Genomic DNA, 17,759 nt, shown 5'->3' on the forward strand with positions numbered 1-17,759 from the left:
ATTCTTCCTTGCTTGCTAGAATAAGCTAAGCTTGTTCAAGATTGTTCAAGCTTGTTCAACACTTGAAATGGTTTCTACAAAGTTTACATAAATATGGTTATGGTATGATAAGCACAGACACGTAACTCCATTTGACCCTCATAGCTTTTGTTTATAAAAAGATTTCACAAAGTATTTGTTTATAATTTTGTCCTATGATCAAACAAAACCTCATTCGATGGTTTTATCCACCTCTTATCAAAATCAAAACAAAATATGCATTGAAAAAAACTGGAAAATATATTTTAATATTAAAATTAAATAGTAGAACTATGGTTTATTCTTCTACATTTCCTAAATATTTAATAGTGAGAATGTATTACTTTATAATAAAAAAATTTTTAATTAATGCTCAATAGGGAATTTTATGACAAAATGTAATTTTTAAAGTAAAAATAAAATTCAAAGCAACAGTCTTCAATGGTCATTGTTTCTTTTCATCTTATTTCCTCTCCTCTTTAATATGTTTTACCCTTCGGGCCAGATCATCTCTATGCTCCTTCAAACATATGTAAGTTTCAACATTTTTCTTATAACAAAAGGTTCTGGCTTTTCTTTTTCTCTTCTTTTGTGTTGCAACCTCATAAATTTTAACCACAGCCGTCCACTCTACCTCCCATTATTCTCAATAGTCTTAACTAACTGACTTTTAAAGCATATTGCTTCAGCACATTGACTTTTGCTGGGCACCTTTTTTCCACACCTGACTCTCCTACCCTGCAATTTTATATCTACTCTAACTAATAGTTTTCTAGGTAATAAATTATACATGACATCTGTCTTGTCCTAGTTTTTAAAATCCCTGTAGCCTCTTAAAAGTCTTTTTAATGTCCTTATTGTCAAGTCCAAACCAACTCTGATATTTCCTTCATGTAAAACTCTTCTACTTATCTTTTTTCTATCTTTGCCCTTACACTTTATTCCACTATCTTTCTCAGCATTTTCTTCAGTAGGTTTTTTTTTCTTCCTCTAATGCTGTCCATAGCTTATGCTTCTTGCTTTCTTCTTTTTCTATCTCTTGGTCTGCCTCTTTCATTTGCTGTAAATTTGGTATAAAATCACCCAACCCATGGTAGATCCTTTCCTCCTTCTTCAAGTTCAGATACCATGTATTATTTAATCTGACATAAACTAGCCACAGGCAAGGCTCATTTGATACTTACCATTGAGCCTTAATATTAGCTAGTATGGTGAATAAGACATTTACAATAACCCTTGGCTACCAATGAGAAAACAGGGGGAAAGGTTAAGTGATCTTTCCATATACATTGAATAATATAGTGACTGAGTGGTGAACAAAGGTTAACTACATGGTTTTGTTTTCCTTTGTTTTCACATAGCTTTATATTCTGACAAGAGCAGACAGATGTGTCCAGCCAAGATGGCCAACTAGTATAGTACTATTGCTCTAATGGCTAATATTTTAATAGATTAGCTATAGTAAAATGGCCTATGTGAATGAAAATATAAGTTACTTGCAGAGAGAGTTCAAGAATTCTCCTTTAGAGAATGCATCACTTTGAAAACACTAGGCACTTTAGAAATGCATGATAAATAAAAGAACTTTTTTAAATGGTTAATCTAAATGGTATTTTTACAGTCTGTAAGAATTTTAAATTTTTCTGCTAGAATAAAACCACCTCAGGATTTCAATCATATAGACACTTAGAAATCCCCTGGATCATAGGAAATAGTTTTCAAGGTAGTGTAAAGTTTAAAATGCGCACACACACACACACATACATATTCTCAGCAAACAAACAACATGACAGGTAGTTTGATCACATTTCACAGAATAAAAGTATAAACATACTAAGTAAATTCCACGCTAAATCTCCATCACCACATGTGCATACATTATAAGTAAATATATCAAGGAGTCTGAACACTTTAGAAATTCCATCTATAAAAATTATCTGACACTGGCCTTTTCAATTCTTCTGGCAAATTTTGAGTATGCACTTGACACCAGAATATGTAAGCAAACAATGTAAGCATGTATGCACCCAAATTAGAAGCATAAATAGTCATCTAGGTAGTGGATGAAAATGTCATCCCTAGAATGAGTACAGTTTCATGGGTAATTGATAATATATGCCAACTCTGGGAATGTATTCCCAGATAGTGACTTGAAAGACCCTGAAACGATAAAGACAAGCAACATAATATTGCTAGAACCAGAGTGATCATTCTGACTTGAAAGTGATATTACACAACAAACATGTAAAAAGACTTGTCAGTACAATAGAAGTTAAAAAGTTGTGAGGAAAACAAAAGGTGGTAGAATTCTTCAGAATTATAGCAAACCATCCAAACCTGTGCTGTCCAATACTGTAGTCACCAGCCACACATAGGTATTGAAATATGATTAGTCCAGTTGAAAAACGTAATGTTTAATCTTAATTATAATTATATTTAAATTACATTTCATTAAATTAATTTGAATTAATTTAATTTTAATTTTAAAACCAATCCTCAATGCCATTATTAGAAAATGTTTACAAATATTTGGAGCCAGGCACAGTGGTCCATGCCTGTAGTCTGAGCTATGCGGGAGTCAGGTGGGGGACTAGCTTGAGCCCAGGAGTTTGAGACCAACCTGAGCAACATAGCAAGACTCCATTTAAAATAAATTATTTAAATTAAATATATATATATATGGACAACTTAAGTATGTTAATCTACTTTTTCAACTGTAAATTTTATGAAACCTAAATGCATACTAAGTCTTTCCAGTAAAAATTTAGTGTCCACATTAAGATATGCTTATCCACTCAGTTGTTAGCTACTTGCAAAGAGTCAAAGACAAATAAGTAAATAATGATTTTTCTCAAGTGCGGCACACCCTGCTAAGTACTCACTAAAGATTCAGAAATAATTAAAGCCATGACAATTAAATATAAAACTGCACAAAATTTCCCCCCAAAAAATAATAAAATGGTACAAATAAACAAGAAAATGTCCCAAAAGAAAGTAGCCATCAATTTTTTGGTCTTGAACTCAGTATCACAATGAATATCAAGAGATCAAGGAATCATCAGGGATTTTTATTATTCTTAACATTGGGTGCCATAACTATACTGGACATGAGTTCAAAATGCAGCAAGCCAAGTCATAATTAGATAGCAGCCAACCTCATGATTACCCAAAATCTTAAAACACATTACCAGGACTCAAGAAGAGGATATTGGATTAGGATAGGTGAAAAACTGCACACATGGTGTTACAGATCAAAGGGAATGTATTCAGGCTAAAATGAAACAAAACCAAAAGTAGAAAAACTGAATAAATTTTTGTCCTAGTTTTTAAATATGAAAAATTTTAGAAAGATCCACTTCCATTTCTGTTTCCTGCTATTTCCACCATATCTGCAGTGACTTTCTCCACTAAAGTATAGAACCTTTCCAAGTCATCCATGAGGGTTGGAGTCAAGTACTTCCCAACTCCTGTTAATGGATTATATTTTGTCCTCTTCCCACAAATCACAAATATTCTTAATAGTGTCTAGAAAGGTGAATTCTTTCCACAAGGTCTTCAATTTCCTTTACTCGAGATTCATCAGAGAAATCACTATGTACGTCACCTGTAACCTTAACAAATGTATTTCTTAAATAATAAAATTTGAAAGTTGAAATGGCTCTTTGATTCATGGGCTGCAGAATGTGTGTCATGTTCACAGGCATAAAAACATTAACATCCTTGTACCAGTCTATCCGAGTTCTTAGGTGACAAGGTACATGTCAATGGGCAGTAATATTTTTAAAGAATTTTTTTTTTCTGAACCATAGGTCTCAACAGTGAGTTTAAAATATTCGGTAAACCATGCTGTTAACAAATGTTCTGTCAAGTGGGCTTTGTTGTTCAATTTATAAAGCACAGGGAGAGTAGTTTTAGTATAATTGTTAAGGGTCCTAAGATTTTCAGAATGGTAAATTGACATTGGCTTCAAATTAAAGTCACCAGCTGCACTGGCCCCAAACAAGAGGGTCAGCCTCTCCTTTAAAGCTTTAAAGCCAGGCATTGACTTCTTTCTAGCTATAAAAGCCCTGGATGGCATCTTCTTTCAATATAAGACTGCTTTGTCTATATTGAAAATCTGTTGTTTAGTGTAGCCACCTTCATTGATGATTTTAGCTAGATCTTCAGGATAACTTGCAGTATCTTCTACACAAGCACTTGCTGCCTTACCTTACACTTTTATGTTATGGAGATGGCTTCTTTTCTTAAACCTTATGAACTAACCACTGCTAACTTCCAACTTTTCTTCTGCAGCTTCCTCACCTCTCTCAGCCTTCATAGAATTAAAGAGTTAGAGCTTTGCTCTGGGTTAGGCTTTGGCTTAAGGGAAAGTTGCAGCTGGTTTGGCCTTCTATCCAGATCATTAAAACTTTCTCCATATCAGCAATAAGGCTATTTCACTTTCTTATCATTACTGTGTTTTCTGGAGTACCACATTTAATTTCCTTCAATAACTTTTTCTTTGCATTCACAACATGGCTACGTGTTCAGGGCAAGAGGCCTAGATTTTGGCGTATCTTAGCTTTCAACATGCCTTCTTCACTAAGCTTAATGACTTCTAGCTTTTGATTGAAAGTGAGCGATATGCAACTCCTCCTTTCCCTTGAACATTTAGAGGCCATTATAGGGTTATTAATTGGCCTAATTCAATACTGTTGTGTCTCAGGGAATAGGACGGCACAAAGAGAGGGAAAGAGATGGGGGAACAGCCAGTCAGTGGAGCAGTCAGAACACACACATTTATAGATTAAGTTCACCATCTGATATGGGCATAGTTCATGGTGCCCCAAAACACCTATAATAGTAACATCTAAGATAACTGATCACAGATCACCCTAACAGATATACTAATAATGAAAAAGCGTGAAATATTGTGAGAATTACGAAAATGTGAAACAGACATGAAGTGAGCACATGCTGTTGGAAAAATGGCATCAATAGACTTGCTTGATGCAGGATTGCAACAAACCTTCAATTTGTTAACAATGTACCTTCGAAGTTCAATAAAGTGAAGCACAATCACATGAGGTATGCCTGTATATATCTCTAGTGACACATACTACTTTTAATACTTAACTTCAAAAGATATCTTCCTTTATATTCAAAATTCTTTATAGATATAATTTTAAATGACTGTATAGTAATTACATAGATATAAATGTTTTACTATTGCTGTTCATTTAGGCCTGTTTCCATGCTTCTTTATTATAAATAATGCTGTGATGGATATCTTTATGCATCACAGTTTGTCAGAATTAGAGATTGCTAAGATTTCAATGTTAACCTCCTCTGAAATTCAGGTATTGGGAACTTAATTACCAATGGAACAGTGTTGGGAAGTGGGGCCTAATAGAAGGTGAGTGATAATGGATTCATGTCATTATAAAGAGGGCTTGTGGGAGAGGGTTCCTTCCCTTCCATTCTTCTGCTATGCAAGGAATGGCATTTCCCCATCTCTGAAGGGTGCAGCATTCAAGGCACAATCTTGGAAGTAGAGATGAAGCCCACACCAGACAGTAAATCTGTTGGCACCTTAATCTGGGACTTTTCAGCCTCTAGAACTGTGAGAAATAAGTTTCAATTCTCTATAAATTATCCAGTCTCAGTTATTCTTTTATAGAAGCAAAAGCAGACTAAAACAGAGATTATTTCTTTCTTAGAGACTAACTGAAATTAGTAGGCAAAGAACGTTTTTTTTATTTTCTAATATATATTATTGCCACGATGCTTACTAGAAGGGTTGTACCAATTAACACTGCAAACAAACTGATTGCACATATGTCTATCTTCACATACTTTCATCTGCATAATTATTTTATTTTTACTAATTTGTCAGGCAAAAAAGCACTAAACATACATTTTAATTTTTATTATCTTTGATTAAATATTTTCATGTATTTGTCAGCCAAATATTTCACTTTTTGAGTGTCCATATAACTTATTTATATATTGGGATGTTAATTTATATATTTTAGGCTACCACACTTTGTCACCTTTATAGCAAACAGGATTGACATTTGCTCTTGAATTTTGATTGTGATAGTTCAGAGATAAAGAAGTTTTAATTTTTATATAATCACTTCTATCATCGTTTCTTCTGTAATTTTATATAGTGCCTAATATTTGCCTAGATATTCCTTACATGGTGTTATCACTACTTTTACCTCTCCAAGGTTTTATTTTGATACACTCTAACTTGAATCTGTTTAATTTTGTTAAAGAGCTGGCCAGTGTTGCCAACATTTCTTCCTGAGTTATGCATTCCTACCCTAACACTTATATGTCAAGTTTTATAGAGCACTCAGGCAAAGATGACTGCTTCAGAGTAAGTTTTTAATACCCTACCCCACCCCTCCAAAAAGCCTGCTACCATTAATGGCTAACGTTTGTGTTACAGTCACCCCATGCCAGGTACTATTCCAAGTACTTTGAATGTATGAATTTAGTAAGCCTTAGAAAGTAGGTTCTATTAACCATTTTACAAAGGAAACTAGCAAAGAGTTTATGCAACTCTCCCAAGATCATACAGCTAGTATGCGTCAGAGACCCTATTAAAAACTGTAGTCTCATTTTATCTCTTGCCTGCCCTAGATTCCTGTGCTTCAGGCACATTGGCTGCCTTTTTGTTCCTGAATTGTCCCCAGCAAAGTCCTACACCTGAGTCCTAGAGCATGTTCTACCCTCAGTCTAGACTAATTATTTAACAGAACATTTTTTAAAAATAAGATCCTGTGCTTAGATTGAAATCTCACTACCACTGTCTACTAGTTATGTAAATGTGATGGTAGTTTTATGCATCAACTGAGCCAGACTATTAAATTTAGCACTAATCTAGGGGCTGCCATGAAAGTATATTTTAGATGTGTGATTAAAGTCTATAATCAGTTTACTTTAATAAAAAAAATTATCCTAAATAATCTGAGTGAGCCTGATTAAATCAGTTGAAAGGCCTTAAGAACAGAACTGAGGCATCCCAGAGGAAGAAGAAATTCTGCTTGTGTTCTACAAACTTCAGTACATTGTCTGAAAGTTTCAATCTGTCCTTCCTAACAGCTGACCCTCCAGATTCTGGACTTGTCTTGCCATCCCCCAAAATTGGGTAAACCACTTCCTTGCAGTAAATCTAACAATCTCTATATGTCCCTATGGATATATACATATATACATATAACATGTGTGTGTGTGTGTTTGTGTCTGTGTGTGCCTGTGTGTGTGCATATCCTACTGGATCTTTTATCTTACGTGTACCCTTCTGGACCTTTTTTCTGACAAAATTCTCTTCTGAGACAAATTATCTTTTGAGCCTCGATGTCCTCATATGGAAAATTGGAATATGGGAATTCCAACTCCCATTGGAAAACAAGAATACAATTTGTACATAGCTCACATGGTGGTTGTAAGGATTTAATGAGATGCTAAGCTTGAACACTTAGCACAGAGCCTGACATACAATAAATTATTTTTATCAATGTTGCCATCAAATATGTACTAATATTTGTAGAGTTCATATCAAATATTAAGCTATAATTTTCTTTTTGTTCGAACTGAGGAAGCTTCCTTATAGATTAAAAAGAATATTTATCAGCAAGACTTTAGTATGCAACAAAGCATAATTCAATTCAATTCCCATGGGTAAAACAAAAAATGTCCATCAAAGTAGAATGGAAAAATTATGAAAATATTCCATTGGTATATTTAGAAAATGGAATACTATATAACAATGAAAATAAACAAATTACTACTACTGACAACATGGATGAATCACACAAATATATTGAGTGAAAGAAGACAATCATCAAGTACTCACTGTACAGTTTTATTCATTCAAAGTGTAAAAATGAACAAAACTAATCTAGGTGAAAGAAATCAGGGGGGTGGTTAGTACAGCACACAGGAGAGGCTGAGAGAGAGCAGAAGGAGCTTCTGAGATGCTAGGAATGTCGTCCTGTCTCTTGACCTTTAAGCTTTACACAGATATCTTCACTTTAAGAAAATTAATCAGCATGTACATTTAAGATTTGTGTAGCTTTCTGTGGGCATATTATATGTCAATATAAAGAGTTTATTAAAATTTTATGTATTCATTACCGAAGAAATAACTGCTTCTTTGGCATTTGAAAGGGAAGTTGTCCTTAGAGTGAGGCGCCTCAGGTCATTGGCTCAGGCTATGTGACTTTAGGAACTAAAAGAAGCTTCCATAACTAAGAGTTGGTAGCTACTACAAGGTTGGCCTCTAAGGAAGAAGTTAGGTACATTGTTTTACAACAAAGAACAGGTGCATTCATTTATTCTACAAATATCCATTCTCCCCAATGCCACTGCTATCACCATAGTCCACACAACTGTCTCTTCATTTCAGTAATATCCCAACTGTCTTCTGCTTCAGCTGCAAGACCCTTCCACCCAATCTTTGCAGACCCTCTACAGTGATCTTTTCACTACAAACATTAGATCATGTCACCTCTGCTTTAAACACATCAATGGTTTTCCACTGAATTGAGGATAAAATCCACTCTCTTTACATAGGCTACAAGGTCCTGTGTGGCCTTGCCCTGCCCACCATTTCACTTTCACAGCTGCTCACTCTTCCCTTGCACACTGTCCAATCAGGTCCTTCGGTCATTTCCTAGGACATTGCAAATTCTTTCCCTATGTCAGAGCCTTTACTCTTTCTAAGTCCTCTACAGAACATCCTTCAGACTCCCATGTTGCTGGCTCCATCCCTTCCTCCAAGTCTCAGTCTAAATGTCACTTTCCCCAGAAAGGCTTTTCTGACCTCTGTATTTAAAACCACTTTGCCAGAGGGAGGCAGAGAAAATGGCAGAATAGAAAACTCCATTTATTGTCCCCCCAACCCCCACCATAAGGACACCAATTTAACAACTATATACACACAAAATAAGGACGTTCATAAGAACCAAAAGTCAGGTGAGCACTCACAGTACCTGGTTTTAACTGCATATCACTGAAAGATTCACTGAAAAGGTAGGAAAAACAGTCTTGAATCGCCGACATCACTCCTCCTCCATCCCTGGCAGCAGCTACACAGCACGAAGAGAGAATCTGTGCACTGAGGAGAGGGAGAGTACAGCAAATGTGATACATTGCATTGAACGCGGTGCTTCCTTCTCATAGCAGAAAACAAAACTGAACTGAATTTAGCTGATGCCTGCCCATGGAAGGAGTATTTAAATCAGCCTTAGCTAGAGGGGCATCACCCAAACCAGTGATTGGAACTTGACTTCCTGCAAGCCTCATCACCTCAGGCTGGAGTGCTCTGGGGCCTTAAATAAACTAGAAAGGCAGTCTAGGCCACAAGGATGGCAACACCTGGGTGAGCCCTAGAGGTGAACTAGACTCAGAGCCAGCAGACCATGGGGCGATGGGGAATACATGACCTACTAAAATACCAGACAGGGTGGCTAAGGGAGTACTAGTGCCACCACTCCCCTAACCTCAGGCTACACAGATAGCAGGTTCGAAAGAAACCCTTCCTTCAGCTTAAGGAAAGGACAGGGAAGAGTGGGGAGGACTTTTTCTTGCATCTTAGATACCAGTTTAGCCATAGCAAGATAGGGCTTTGGTCAGAGTCATGAGGCCCCCTTTCAGGCCCTAGCTCCTGGACAACATTTCTAGATGCACCCTTGGCCAGAAAAGAACTGCCTTGAAAATAAGAACCCAGTCCTGGCAGGATTAATCACCTGCTAATTGAAGAGCCCTTGAGCCTAGCAGTGATACCAAAGTAGTACGTAGTACAACTTGGGTGAGACTCTGAGACTTGCCGTCTTCAGGTGAGATTCAGCACATTCCCAGAGAGAGTGGCTATGGAGAGAGACTCCTTCTGCTTGAGAAAAGTAGACAGAAACATAAAGGGGACTTTGTCTTGCACTTTAGGTACCAGCTCTGCTACAGGGGGACAGAGCACCAAGTGGTCTCTTGGGCTCCCTGATTCCAGGACTTCACCCTTGGATGGCATTTCTGGACCTGTCCTGGGTAAGAGGGGAGCTCAATGCCCTGAAGAGTGAGTCCCAGGCCAGGCAGCATTCACCACAAACTGATTAAAGGATGCTCGAGTCTTAAAGGAATATTAATGGTAGCCTGGCAGTACTCTCCATCAGCCTGTAGTGGCAGTGGACATGAGGTGAACCTCCTCCACCTTTGGAAAGAAAGGGACAAGTGAGAAGGACTGAATCTTGTGGTTTGAGGGCCAGCTCAGCTGCAGTACACTAGAACACCGGGTAAATGTCAAAGGTTTTTGACTCCAGTCCCTGTCTCCCAGATGGATCCTCTGGACCTGCCTGGGGCCTGGGGGAACTCACCCCCCTGAAATGGAGGAACACAGTCCTAGCTGGCTTTGTCACCTACTGATTGTAGACTCCAGAGCCTCAAGTGAATTAAGGCAGTAGCCAGGGAGTGGTTACAGCAGATTTGGGGCAAGATCCAGTTCTGTGCTGACTTCAAGTCTAACACAGTGTAGTCTTGGTAGGGGTGGCCACAGGAGTGCTTGTATCACTCCACCCACAAGTCCAGGTAGCTCAGGAAAGAGAAACCCCTTTTTTGAGGGGAGAAAGTAAGACAACAAAACAAGAGTTTCTGCTTGGAAATCCACAGAATTCTTTTAGATCTTGTTCAAGACCATCAAGGTGTTACTTCTACAAGTCTGCAGGAACCACAGTGTTACTGGGCTTGGGGTGCCCCCTAATGCAAATATAGTTTAGAACACCCAAGTCCTTTTGAATATCAGTCCTTTTGAAAACCTTGCCAAGAAGGATGGCTTCAAACAAGCCCAGACTAAGAAGACTACAGTAAATACCAAACTCTTTAACATTGAGACACCAAAAACATCTACAAGCATCAACACCATCCAGAAAAACATGACCTCCCCAAATGAACTAAATAAGGCACCAGGGACAAATCCTGGAAAAACAGAGATGTTTCAGACAGAGAATTCAAAATAGTTATTTTGAGGAAGCTCAAAGAAATTCAAGATAACACAGAGAAGGGATTCAGAATTCTGTCAATAAATTTAACAAAGCAATTGAAATAATTTTTAAAAATCAAGCAGAAATTCTGCAGTTGAAAAATACAATTGATATACTGAAGAATGCATCAATCTTTCAATGGTAGACTTGATCAAGCAGAAGAATTAGTGAACTTTTAGACAGGCTATTTGAAATACACAGAGGAGTCAAAAGAAAAAAAAAAACAATAAATCACGCCTAAGGGTCAAAAAAAAATAACCTCAAAAGGGCAAATCTAAGACTTATTGGCCTTTAAAAGGAAGTAGAGAAAGAGATGGGGTAGAAAGTTTATTCAGACAGATAACAGAGAACTTTCTAAACCTAGAGAAAGATCTAAGTACAAGAAGGTTAAAAAACATCAAGCAGTTTACCCAAAAAAAAAGACTGCCTCAAGGAATTTAATAATCAGAGTCTTTTTTTTTTTTTTTTTCTTTTTGAGACGGAGTCTCACTCTGTCACCCAGGCTGGAGTGCAGTGGCATGATCTCGGCTTACTGAAAGCTCTGTCTCCTGGCTTCATGCCATTCTCCTGCCTCAGCCTCCCAACTAGCTGGGACTACAGGCGCCCACCACCACACCCAGCTAATTTTTTGTATTTTTAGTAGAGATGGGGTTTCACCGAGTTAGCCATGATGGTCTCGATCTCCTCACCTCGTGATCTGCCCGTCTTAGCCTCCCAAAGTGCTGGGATTACAGATGCGAGCTACTATGCCTGGCCCTTAATAATTAAATTCTCAATGGTCAAAGATAAAGAAAGAATTCTAAAAGCAGCAAGAGAAAATAAACAAAATACAACAGAGCTCTCATATGTCTGGCAACAGACTTCTCAGTGAATACCTTACAGGCCAGGAGAAAGTGGCATGACATATATAAAGACCTGAAGGAAAAGGATTTTTATACTAGAATAGTGTCTCCAGTGAAAATATCCTTCAAACATGAAGGAGAAATAAAGACTTTCCCAGACAAACAAAAGCTGAGGGATTTCATCAACACCAAACTAGTCCTACAAGAAATGCTAAAGGGAGTACTTCAATCAGAAAGAAAACGATGTTGATGAGCAATAAGAAATCATCTGAAAGTACAAAACCCACTGGTAATACTAAGTACACAGAAATGTGGAATATCGTAACACCATATCTGTAGTGTGTAAACTACACTTAAGTAGATTCAAAGATGAACCAACCAAAAATAATAATAACTACAACTTTTCAAGACATAAACAGTACAATAAGATATGAACAGAAATAAAAAATTAACGAGTGGGGAGACAAAGTTAAGGTAGAGAGTTTTTATTAGCTTTTTTCTGTTTGTTCCTTTCTTTTGCTTGTCTATACAAAAAGTTTTGGTATCAGCTTAAAACAGTTGCTTATAAGATAGTATTTACAAGCCTTACAGTAACCATGAATCAAAAAACATACAACAGATACACGCAAAAAAGCAAGAAATTAAATCATACCACCAGAGAAAAACACCCTTACTAATAGAAAGACAGAAAGGAAAGAAGAGAAAGAAGACCACGAAACAACCAGAAAACAAATAACAAAATGGCAGGAGTAAGTCCTTACTTATCAATAATAACATAAAATGTAAACAGACTAAACTCTCCAATCAAAAACACAGAGTGGCTGAGTGGATTTATTAGCAAAAAATAAGACCCAATGATCTGTTGCCTACAAGAAACACACTTCCCCTATCAGGATCCTTCTAAACTGAAAATAAAGGAATAGAAAAAGATATCCCATGCCAATGGAAATCAAAAAACAGAAGAAGTTGTCATATGAGACAACATAGATTTCAAGATAAAAACTATAAAAAGAGACAAGACCACTATATAATGATAAGGGGTCAATTCAGCAAGAGGATGTAACAACTGTAAATATATATGCACCCAACACTGGAGCACCTAGACATATAAATAAAATATTATTAGAGTTAAGGAGAGAGATAGACCTCAATACCATAATGCCTGGAGATATTAACACCCCACTTTCAGCATTGGACAGATCTTTCAGACAGAAAATCAACAAAGAAACATTGGACTTAATCTGCACTATAGACCAAATGGACCAAGTAGATATTTACAGAGTATTACACCCATTGACTCCAGAATACACACCCTTTTCCTCAGCACATGGATCATTCTCAAGGATAGACCATATGTTAGATCACAAAACAAGTCTTAAAACCTTCAAAAAATTTAAATTATGAGCATATTCTCTGATCGTAATGGAATAAAATTAGAAATCAATAACAAGAGGAGTTTTGGAAATATACAAACAAGTAGAAATTAAACAATATGTTCCTAAATGACAAGTGAGTAATTAAAAAATTAAGAGGAAAACTGATAATTTTCTTGAAACAAATGATAATGGCAAGACAACATATGAAAACCCATTAGATACAGCAAACATAGTACCAAGAGGGAATTTTATAGCTCTAAGTGCCTACATCAAAAGAGAAGGAAAAACTTCAAATAAACAACCTACTGAGGCATCTTAAAGAACTAGAAAAGCAAGAACAAGCCAAACCCAAAATTTGTGGGAAAAAGAAATAATAAAGATCAAAGCAAAAATAAATGAAATTAAAATTTTAAAAAATACAAAAAAAAATAAATGAAACAAAAAGTTGGCTTTTTGAAATGATAAGCAAAATGGTCAGACCCTTAGCCAGGCTAATTAAAAAAGAGAGAAGACCCAAATAAATAAAATCAGATGAAAAAGGAAACATTACAACTGATATGGCAGAAATTCAAAGGTTTATTAGTAGCTATTATGAGCAATGATATGCCAATAAATCGGAAAATCTAGAAGAAATGGATAAATTTCTAGGCACATACAACCTACCAAGATTGAACCAGAAGAAATCCAAAACCTAAACAGACCAGTAACAAGTAACCAGATTGAAACTGTAATTTAAAAATCTCCCAGCATAGAAAAGCCCAAGACCCAATGGCTTCACTGCTGAATTCTACCAAACATTTAAGGAAGAGTTAATACCAATCATACACAAACTGTTTCAAGAAATAGAGGAGGACAGAATATTTCCAAACTCATTCTACAAGGACGGTATTACCCTGATGCCAAAACCAGGCAAAAACACGTTAAAAAATAAATAAATAAATAAGAAAACTACAGGTCAATATCTGTCATGAATATTGATGCAAAATTTTTCAACAAAATACTAGCAGAAACATTCAAAACTATTGTAAAAAGATCATTTATCATGACCAAGTGAAATGTATCCCAGGGATGCAAGGATGATTCATCATATGCAGGTCAATCACTGTGAAACATCACATCAGCAGAATGAAAGAAAAAACCATATAATCATACTAAAAAAGCATTTGATAAAATTAAACATCCCTTCATGATAAAAAACCCTCAAAAAACTGGACATAGAAGGAACATACCTCGGCATAAAAAAAAGGGGGGGCCATATACAACAGACCCACAGCTAGTATCATCCTGAATGTGGAAAAAGTCAAAGCCTTTTCTGTAAGATTTGGAACACAACAAAGATACACCCTTTCACCATTATTATTCAACATAGTACTGGAAGTCCTAGCTAGAGCAATCAGACAAGAGAAAGAAATAAAGGTCGTCCACATTGGAAAAAAAGGAAGTCAAATTATCCTTTTTTTTTTTTTTTTTTTTCTTAATATGGAGTCTTGCTCTGTTACCAGGCTGGAGTGCAGTGGCGCAATCTCAGCTTACTGCAACTTCCGCCTCCTGGGTTCGAGTGATTCTCCTGCCTCAGCCTCTCAAGTAGCTTGGACTAAGGGTGCCCGCCACCACCACTCCTGGCTAATTTTTTATATTTTTAGTAGAGATGGGGTTTCACCATGTTGTCCAGGATGGTCTCGATCTCTTGACCTTGTGATCCACCCACCTTGGCCTCCCAAAGTGCTGAGATTACAGGTGTAAGCCACCATGCCTGGCCTGAAATTATCCTTTTTTAAAGATGATATAAGCTTATATTTGGAAAAACCTAAAGACTCCACAGGAAAACTATTAGAACTGACAAATTCAGTAAAGTTGTAGGATACAAAATCAACATGCAAGCATCAGTAGCATTTCTATATGCTAATAGTGAAGAATAAAAAAAAATCAAGAGATTAATACCATTTACAATAACTACAAATGAAATAAAATACCTAGAAATTAACAAAACCAAAGAAGTAAAAAATCTCTACAATAAAAATTATAAAATGTTAATGCAAGAAATTGAAGAGGACATGAAAAATGGAAAGATATTCCATGTTCATGAATTAGTAAAATCAATATTGTTAAAATGCCCATATTACCCAAAGCAATGTGAAGATTTAATGCAACCTCTATCAAAATACCAATGACATTATTTACAGAAATAGAAAAAGTTAGTTACCATCTTTGTTGTTTGCACAACTTAGCTGTTCCAGCCTGGAGGGTCTGGAAAGCCCAAGCCAGCTAGGGTGAAAGCAATACCCCAGCACAGCACAGATGCTCTACAAAAGTGTGGCCACGATGCTTCTCTTAAGCAGGGCCCTGATTCCATTTCTCCTCACTGGGCAGAACCTCCCACCAGGGGCCTTCAGCCACCTCTGCCATTGTTCTCTGGGCTGCAGAGATTTGAAAATTCTCTGGGACAAAACTCTCAAAGGGAAAGGGGCAGGCCATCCTCTTTGCTGTTTGGACAACATAGCAGTTCCAGCCTTTGGGTTTTGGAAAGCCCAAGCTGAGCAGGGGTGGAAGCAGCACCCCAGCACAGCACAGCAACCACATGAAAATGTGGCCAGGCTGCTTTTTCAGGTGGTCTCTGACCCCTTTTCTCATCACCAGGTGGAGCCTCCCAACCAGGATCTCCAGCTAACCCCAGCAGTGTTCTCTGGCTGACAGAGATTTCTGGCCTCCCTGAGATGGAGTTCCCAAGAGGAGAGGCAGGCTACCATCTTTACTGTTTGAGTGACTTAGCCATTCCAGCTTTCAGGGTTCAGGGTATCCAAGGCAGCAAGGGGCTGAAGTGGACCCCCACACAGCATAGCTGCTCTACAAAAATATGTCCAGACTATTTTTTAAGTGGGTTGCTGATCCCATTCCTCCTGACTGGTGAGACCTCCCAACCCAGCTATCCAGCCACCTCCTACAGGTGCATTCAAGCCAGCAACAAGTTTGTACTTTCCTGAGATAGAGCTCCAATGGGAAGGGACAGGCTGTCATCTTTGCTGTTTTGCAGCCTTCACTTGGTGATACCTTCAGATACTCTAAAATCTGAGGTGTCTAGGGATTAGAGCAAACCCAAGCACACTGCAGCAGCCCTACAGAAAAGTGGCCAGGCTGTTAAAAGAAAAAAAAATACAAAGGTCAGAAACCTCAAAGACTGAAGGTAGATAAGCCCACAAAGATGAGAAAGAATCAGTACAAGAATGCTGAAAACTAAAAACTCCAGAGTGCCCTCTGTCTTCCAAATGACCACCTCACCTCTCCAGCAAGGATATGGAACCAGACTGAGGCTGAGATGGCTAAAATGAGAGAAGTAGAATATAGAATGTGGATAGGAACAAAGTCCACTGAGCTAAAAGAGTACATTGTAATCCAATGCAATGAAGCTAAAAAATTATGGTAAAACACTGCAGGAACTGACAGACAAAATAACCAGTAGAGATAAGAACACAACTGACCTGACAGAGCTGAAAAACACAATACAATAATTTTATAATGCTATCACAAATAGTAATAAAATAGACCAAGTGGAAGAATGAATTTTGGAGCTTGAAGTCTGGCTTTCTGAAATAAGACAGGCAGACAAGAATTGAGAATAAAGAATGAAATTGAATGAACAAAACCTCCAAGAAATAACAACAGATGGCTGTACCTGGAAGAGATGGGGAGAATGGAACCAATTTGGAAAACATATTTCATAATATCATCCATGAGAACTTCCCCAACCTAGATAGAGAGGCCAACATTCAAATTCAGGAAATGCAAAGAACCCCAGTAAGATACTCCATGAGAAGATTATTCCCAAGACACATAATTGTCAGATTATCCAAGGTCAAAGTGAAAGAAAAAATGTTAAGGGCAGCCAGAGAGAAAGGTCAAGTCAGCTACAAAGAGAAACCCATCAGACTAACAGTAGAACTCTCAGCAGAAACCCTACAAACAAGAAAAGATTGGAGGCCAATATTCAACATTCTTAAAGAAAAGAAATTCCAACCTAGAATTTCATATCCAGCCAAACTAAACTTCATAAGCAAAGGAGAAATAAGATCCTTTTCAGAGAAGCAAATGCAGAGGGAATTTGTTACCATCACACCTTCTTTACAAGGCTCCTGAAGAAAGCACTAAATATGTAAAGGAAAGACCAATACTAGCTACTATAAAAATATACTGAAGCATACAACCAGTGACATGAAAAAGCAGCCAAACAAACAAGTCTGCAAAACAACCAACACCATAATGACAGGATCAAATCCACACATATCAATAGTAACCTTAAGTGTTAATGGGCTAAATGCCTCAATTAAAGACACAGACGGGTAAGCTAGATAAAGAACCAAGAACCATGGGTATGCTGTCTACAAGAGACTCATCTCACATGCAATGACACACACAGGCTCAAAATAAAGGGATGGAGAAAATCCAAGCAAATAGAATACAGAAAGAAGCAAGGGTTGCAATCCTAGTTTCTGACAAAACAGACTTTA

This window comes from Trachypithecus francoisi, unplaced genomic scaffold (genome assembly GCF_009764315.1).
Source record: "Trachypithecus francoisi isolate TF-2019V2 unplaced genomic scaffold, Tfra_2.0 Lachesis_group4, whole genome shotgun sequence".
In the NCBI taxonomy this organism is placed as follows: Eukaryota; Metazoa; Chordata; class Mammalia; order Primates; family Cercopithecidae; genus Trachypithecus; species Trachypithecus francoisi.